Here is an 8,470-nt window from a genome sequence, read left to right on the forward strand (position 1 = left end):
CATGCCGATGTGCATACAGTCTATTACTCCTTGGGGAAGTTTGCAATTCTGGAGAATCCTTGTGCCCTCTCAGTCTGTGCCTCCCTGATCATCGGGAAGCTGATAAAGTCAATCCTGCGTGTGTTAAGGGCTTCAGTCACCTGTCGAATGCAGCAATGTGTGGCATACTGAATTATAGCGCAAATGTCGCCAGCTGAGGCCTGAAAGCATCGAAGGAAAATGCCGCAGTGACCTTGACCTCAACGGACAGTGTGGTTCTGATAGTGTTGGCAGGCTGCAGAGCTCCCATAATGAGCTGGCATATCTCACTGATAACCTACTTTCCAGAAGGTAAGACCGCTTTTCCCAGTAAGTGCATTGGGTGTAAGTTCTCGTCCTCCTCAGCAGTCAGCCACCTCTTTGATTGGGCACATAATGCTCTTGAATATACCTTCTGCCATCTCTAGTCTTTAGCATGTGCGTAGTCATCAAGACAGGCTGAGAAATTACAGGCCCCATTACAATAACAATCAGTATTGTACCTATTGTTCACAAACAATAAATTTACCTACTAAAACACCTAAAATAAATTAAAATTGTCCACAGTAGGATAAGATATTTGTTCAGATGTTCAAATCACTTTAAAATAACTCCAGAGTACATCAAAACTCCCCAGAAGTTGAAGCAGCCTTTTATATGAACCGACCTCCGATTTACAACATGGCGTCCATACAGCTGGGTTTAGTTCAGGTGAGAGCAATTTTTTCTCAGCGGTTTTTTCGGTGAGTGATATTTTCGGCGATATGTGGGCGATGTGCCGAAAGTAACGCTCGGCAATATTATGAGCATTAGTTTCGGCTATTCTGATCTTTACGGCAAAAAAAAATGGGTGGGTGATATTATTCATTCTCGGCGATAAGTAAATACCGAAAGTAACGTTGGGCGATAAGTGAGCGATAAATGGGCATTAGTTTACATTTTGTTGCTAAATGGGCGATATCTGGCCGATATACCTCATCTCAGCATTAAAATCGACGTTAAGTGGGCGGTATCGATGCAAAACTAAAGGTAAGTCTAGCCCATCACATTTGAGGACGTGTCACATTTTAAGATGCATTGCATTTTAGAATGCATCTCCTTTTAGGAAGCAAAAGTGTTTAGGACATGTTACATTTTAGGACGTGTCTCATTTTTGGACTTTTCTCATTTTAGGAAGATTCATATTTTAGGAGGTTTCACATTTTGGAACATGTTAATTTTAGGACACTTCTCATTTTAGGATGTTCCTAATTTTAGGTCGTGTCAAATTTTAGGAACCAAAAGATTTCAGGACATGTTACATTTTAGGATGTATCACATTTCAGGACGTTTATCATATTAAGATTATTATTCTCATTTTAGGACGTGTATCATTTTAGGACACATCACATTTTAGGACGTTTCACATTTTAGGACATTTCACATTTTAGGAGGTTTCACATTTTTCGATGTGTCTCAATTTAGGGCGAGCACATTTTTGGTAGTGTCACAATTTATATTGCGTCACATTTTAGGAAGCGTCTCTTTCGGATGTGACACATCTTAGGATGCGTCACATTTTAGGACACGTCTCATCTTAGATCACGTTACATGATAGTATCTGACACATTTTAGGATGTGTCTCATTTGAGGATGTTTCTCATTTGAGGACATGTTTCATTTTTAGATGAGTCTCTTTCATGGATGTATCACATTTTTGATTGTGTCATATTTTAGGATGCGTCACATTTTAAGATGTTTCACATTGTAGGACATTTCAGATTTTTGAACTATTGTCATTTTAGGACATTTCACATTATAGGACGTGTTTCACATTTGGACTTTTCCCATTTTAGGACATTTATCACTGCAGGATAGGTGTCATTTTAGGACACATTGCATTTTCGGACAGTTCACATTTTAGGATCTGTCCCATTCTCTAGGAAAAGGAGGTGGGGTAGCATTGCTGGTTAAGGAGCAAATTAAGGCAATAGTTCGAAAGGACATTAGCTTGGATGATGTGGAATCTATATGGGTAGAGCTGCAGAATACCAAAGGGCAAAAAACGTTAGTGGGAGTTGTGTACAGACCTCCAAACAGTAGTAGTGATGTTGGGGAGGGCATCAAACATGAAATTCGGGGTGCGTGCAATAAAGGTGCAGCAGTTATAATGGGTGACTTTAATATGCACATAGATTGGGTTAACCAAACTGGAAGCAATACGGTGGAGGAGGATTTCCTGGAGTGCATAAGGGATGGTTTTTTTTAGACCAATATGTCGAGGAACCAACTAGGGGGGAGACCATCTTAGACTGGGTGTTGTGTAATGAGAGAGGATTAATTAGCAATCTCGTTGTGCGAGGCCCCTTGGGGAAGAGTGACCATAATATGGTGGAATTCTGCATTAGGATGGAGAATGAAACAGTTAATTCAGAGACCATGGTCCAGAACTTAAAGAAGGGTAACTTTGAAGGTATGAGGCGTGAATTGGCTAGGATAGATTGGCGAATGATACTGAAGGGGTTGACTGTGGATGAGCAATGGCAGACATTTAGAGACCGCAATTGTACATTCCTGTCTGGCGTAAAAATAAAAAAGGGAAGGTGGCTCCACCGTGGCTATCAAGGGAAATCAGGGATAGCATTAAAGCCAAGGAAGTGGCATACAAATTGGCCAGAAATAGCAGCGAACCCGGGGACTGGGAGAAATTTAGAACTAAGCAGAGGAGGACAAAGGGTTTGATTAGGGCAGGGAAAATGGAGTACGAGAAGAAGCTTGCAGGGAACATTAAGACGGATTGCAAAAGTTTCTATAGGTATGTAAAGAGAAAAAGGTTAGTAAAAACAAACGTAGGTCCCCTGCAGTCAGAATCAGGGGAAGTCATAACGGGGAACAAAGAAATGGCGGACCAATTGAACAAGTACTTTGGTTCGGTATTCACTGAGGAGGACACAAACAACCTTCCGGATATAAAAGGGGTCGGAGGGTCTAGTAAGGAGGAGGAACTGAGGGAAATCCTTATTAGTCGGGAAATTGTGTTGGGGAAATTGATGGGATTGAAGGCCGATAAATCCCCAGGGCCTGATGGACTGCATCCCAGAGTACTTAAGGAGGTGGCCTTGGAAATAGTGGATGCATTGACAGTCATTTTCCAACATTCCATTGACTCTGGATCAGTTCCTATGGAGTGGAGGGTAGCCAATGTAACCCCACTTTTTAAAAAAGGAGGGAGAGAGAAAACAGGGAATTATAGACCGGTCAGCCTGACATCGGTAGTGGGTAAAATGATGGAATCAATTGTTAAGGATGTCATAGCAGTGCATTTGGAAAGAGGTAATATGATAGGTCCAAGTCAGCATGGATTTGTGAAAGGGAAATCATGCTTGACAAATCTTCTGGAATTTTTTGAGGATGTTTCCAGTAGAGTGGACAAGGGAGAACCAGTTGATGTGGTATATTTGGACTTTCAGAAGGCTTTCGACAAGGTCCCACACAAGAGATTAATGTGCAAAGTTAAAGCACATGGGATTGGGGGTAGTGTGCTGACATGGATTGAGAACTGGTTGTCAGACAGGAAGCAAAGAGTAGGAGTAAATGGGGACTTTTCAGAATGGCAGGCAGTGACTAGTGGGGTACCGCAAGGTTCTGTGCTGGGGCCCCAGCTGTTTACACTGTACATTAATGATTTAGACGAGGGGATTAAATGTAGTATCTCCAAATTTGCGGATGACACTAAGTTGGGTGGCAGTGTGAGCTGCGAGGAGGATGCTTTGAGGCTGCAGAGTGACTTGGATAGGTTAGGTGAGTGGGCAAATGCATGGCAGATGAAGTATAATGTGGATAAATGTGAGGTTATCCACTTTGGTGGTAAAAACAGAGAGACAGACTATTATCTGAATGGTGACAGATTAGGAAAAGGGGAGGTGCAAAGAGACCTGGGTGTCATGGTACATCAGTCATTGAAGGTTGGCATGCAGGTACAGCAGGCGGTTAAGAAAGCAAATGGCATGTTGGCCTTCATAGCAAGGGGATTTGAGTACAGGGGCAGGGAGGTGTTGCTACAATTGTACAGGCCCTTGGTGAGGCCACACCTGGAGTATTGTGTACAGTTTTGGTCTCCTAACCTGAGGAAGGACATTCTTGCTATTGAGGGAGTGCAGCGAAGGTTCACCAGACTGATTCCCGGGATGGCGATACTGACCTATCAAGAAAGACTGGATCAACTGGGCTTGTATTCACTGGAGTTCAGAAGAATGAGGGGACCTCATAGAAACGTTTAAAATTCTGACGGGGTTCGACAGGTTAGATGCAGGAAGAATGTTCCCAATGTTGGGGAAGTCCAGAACCAGGGGACACAGTCTAAGGATAAGGGGGAAGCCATTTAGGACCGAGATGAGGAGGAATTTCTTCACCCAGAGAGTGGTGAACCTGTGGAATTCTCAACCACAGAAAGTTGTTGAGGCCAATTCACTAAATATATTCAAAAAGGAGTTAGATGATGTCCTTACTACTAGGGGAATCAAGGGGTATGGTGAGAAAGCAGGAATGGGGTACTGAAGTTGCATGTTCAGCCATGAACTCATTGAATGGCGGTGCAGGCTAGAAGGGCCGAATGGCCTACTCCTGCACCTATTTTCTATGTTTCTATGTTTCTATGTCACATTTTAAGAGCAGTCACATTTTAGATCCTGTCTCATTTCAGAACACGTCTTATTTGAAGATGCATCACATTTTAAGAATGCGTCATATTTTAGGATGTGCCTCAATTTAGGACGTCTATCATTTTAGGACGGTTCAGATTTTAGGTTGAGTCACAATTTGGGATGCTTCACATTTTAGGAAGCGTCTCATCTGAGGTCACATCACATGATAGGAAGTGACACATTTTAGGATGAACCATTTTTTGGGACGCGACTCATTTTGGGATGTTTCTCATTTTGGATAAATCTCTTTCTAGGATGTGTTACATTTTTGATTGCGTCATATTTTAAGACGCGTCTCATATTAGGATGCATTTCATTATAGGATGCATCATATTTTGGCCGTGTCACATTTTAGGGCGATTCTCATTTTAGGATGCGTAACAGTTTAGGACGTGTCTCATTTCAGGACGTTTCACATTTTAGGATGTTTCTCATTTTAGGATGTTTCTAACTTTAGGTTGTGTCAAATTTTAGGACGCTTATCATTTTAGGAAGCAATAGATTTTAGGACATGTTACATTTGAGGACGTTTCACATTTTAGGACGCGTCACATTTTCGCTTGTGTCACATTTCGAGACCAGTCATATTTTAGATCATGTCTCATTTTAGGACACGTCTTTTTTGATCACGGCATATTTTAAGACATGTCTCATATTAGGATGCATCACATTTTAGGTCGTGTCACATTTTAGGTCGTGTCAGATTTTAGATAATGTCAGATTTTAGGAAGCGTCACATTTTAGTATGGATCACATTTTAGGTCATGTCACATTTTAGGGCTTTTCTCAATTTAGGATGTTTCTCATTTTAGGACTTGTCTCATTTTAGGGCGCATCACATTTTCCTGTGGGTCAAATTTTAGGATGCGTCGCATTTTAGGACCTTTCTCATTTTAGGACATTTCTCAATCTTGGACACAACTCATTTTAGGATATTTCTCATTTTAGAACATTTCTCATTTTAGAGCGTTTCTCATTTTCAGATGCGTCACATTTTAGGATGTGTCACATTTTAGATTGTGTCACAATTTAGGACGTATGTCATTTAGGATAATCACACGTTGGGAAGTATCTAACATTTCAAGATGCATCACATTTTGGCAAGTGTCACATTTTACAACATGTCTCATTTTAGGATGCATCTCTTTTTTGGATTTTTCTCCTTTTAGGATGTTTCACATTTTAGGACATGTCTCATTTTAGGACGCGTCACATTATTGGACTTTTCTCATTTTAGGGTGTTTCACATTTGCAGACTTTTCTCATTTTGAGAAGCGTCTCATTTTAGGGTAAGAACATAAGAACACAAGAAATAGGAGCAGGAGTAGGTCATATGGCCCTTCAAGCCTACTCAGCCATTTTATACGATCATGGCTGATCTGATCATGGACTCAGGTCCATTTCCCTGCCCGCTCCCCATAGCCCTTTATTCCTTTATCGATTAAGAAACTATCTATTTCTGTCTTAAATTTATTCAATGACCCAGCTTCCACAGCTCTCTGAGGCAGCGAATTCCACAGATTTACAACACTCTGAGAGAAGAAATTCCTCCTCATCTCAGTTTTAAATGGGCGACCCCTTATTCTAAGATTATGTTCCATAGTTCTAGTCTTCCCTATCAGTGGAAACATCCTTGCTGCATCCACCTTGTCAAGCCCCTCATAATCTTATACGTTTCGATAAGATCACCTGTCATTCGTCTGAATTTCAATGAGTAGAGGCCCAACCTACTTAACCTTTCCTCATAAGTCAATCCCCTCATCTCCAGAATCAACCTGGTGAACCTTCTCTGAACTGTCTCCAAAGCAAGTATATCCTTTCTTAAATATGGAAACTGTTGTGTATCTGTAAAGCATGCACTCACATGTTCCGCCACCAGGGAGCGCATCCCCTGAAGTCCCAAGGGATCCCAGCATCCCTTGGGAGCACTGTGTATATGCCGGCCCCTAAAGCCTGTTCCTCACTCTGGAGTGTCTTAATAAAGACTGAGGTCACTGTTACTTTAACCTCCCTGTGTGCAGTCTCATCTGTGTTAGGAACATAATAACTGGCAACGAGTATACGAATCCAATGCAAAGATGCAGCAAACTGTGGGCATTCTGGATAAGTTCTCGGAGGGTGAGGACTGGAAAGCCTATGTCAAATGGCTGGACCAGTACTTTGCAGCCAACAAGCTGGATGGAGAAGGAAGCGCTGCAAAAAGGAGAGCGGTCCTCCTCACAGTCTGCGGGGCACTGACCTACAGCCTCATGAAAAATCTTCTGGCTCTAGTGAAACCCACAGATAAGTTGCATGAGGAGCTGTGCACACTGGTTCGGGAGCATCTTAACCCGAGGGAGAGCGTGTTGATGGCGAGGTATCGGTTCTACACGTGCCAGCGATCTGAAGGTCAGGAAGTGGCGAGCTACATCGCCGAGCTAAGGCGATTTGCAGGACAATGTGAGTTTGATAGCTACCTGGAGCAGATGCTCAGAGACTTTTTTGTACTGGGCATTTGCCAGGAGACCATCCTACGAAAACTTTTGACTGTAGAGACATCGACCCTCAGTAAGGCCATTGCAATAGCACAGGCATTGATGTCCACCAGTGATAGCACCAAACAAATCTCTCAGCACACACGTGCTAGCAATGTTCATAAATTAACTGGAACTGTATTTGCGAGCAGAATTGTACAGGGCAGAAACCACGAGTCTGCAACTGCCAACAGGCCTCAGGTGTCCAAGATGAATCAGAGTCCACAACAAAGGATAAATGCAAGGCAATTCACACCTTGTTGGTGTTGTGGAAGCTTCCATTCAGCCTATTCATGCCGCTTCAAAAGGTATGTTTGCAAGAGCTGTGGAACAATGGGGCACCTCCAATGAGCTTGCAGACGAGCTGCAAGCTTTGCAAAACCTGCTAACTACCACGTGGTAGAGGAAGATCTGTCCATGGTGGATCAAAGCAATTTAGAGCCTGAGAGAGAGAAGGCAGATGCTGAAGTACATGGGGTGCACACATTTTCAACGAAATGTCCACCTATAATGCTAAATATAAAATTGAATGGCTTACCCATAGCCACGGAACTGGACACTGGCACTAGCCAGTCCATCATGAGTAAAAAGATGTTTGAGAGACTGTGGTGCAACAAGGCACTCAGACAAGCCCTGAGCCCCATCCACACGAAACTGAGATCGTACACCAAAGAGCTCATCACTGTCCTGGGCAGCGCCATGATCAAGGTCACCTACGAGGGCACGGTGCACGAACTGCCACTCTGGATTGTCCTGGCCGATGGCCCACACTGCTTGGAAGGAACTGGCTGGGCAAAATCTACTGGAACTGGGATGACATCCGAGCGCTATCACATGTCGATGAGGCCTCATGTACCTAGGTTCTCAACAAATTTCCTTCCCATTTTGAGCCAGGCATTGGAAACTTTTCTGGGGCGAAGGTGCGGATCCACTTGGTCCCAGAGGCACAACCCATTCACCACAAGGCACGAGCGGCACCTCACGTGATGAGGGAGAGAGTGGAAATCAAGCTGGACAGGCTGCAATGCGAGGGCATCATCTCCCAGTGGAATTCAACAAGTGGGCCAGCCCGATTGTTCCAGTACTCAAAAGTGATGGCACGGTCAGGATTTGCAGCGATTATAAAGTAACTATTAATCGTTTTTCGCTACAGAACCAATACCCGCTACCGAAGGCAGACGACCTATTTGCGACGTCGGCAGGAGGCAAGACGTTCACCAAGCTCAACCTGACTTCGGCCTACATGACGCAGGAGTT

This window comes from Pristiophorus japonicus, chromosome 2 (assembly GCF_044704955.1).
Source record: "Pristiophorus japonicus isolate sPriJap1 chromosome 2, sPriJap1.hap1, whole genome shotgun sequence".
Taxonomy (NCBI): Eukaryota; Metazoa; Chordata; class Chondrichthyes; family Pristiophoridae; genus Pristiophorus; species Pristiophorus japonicus.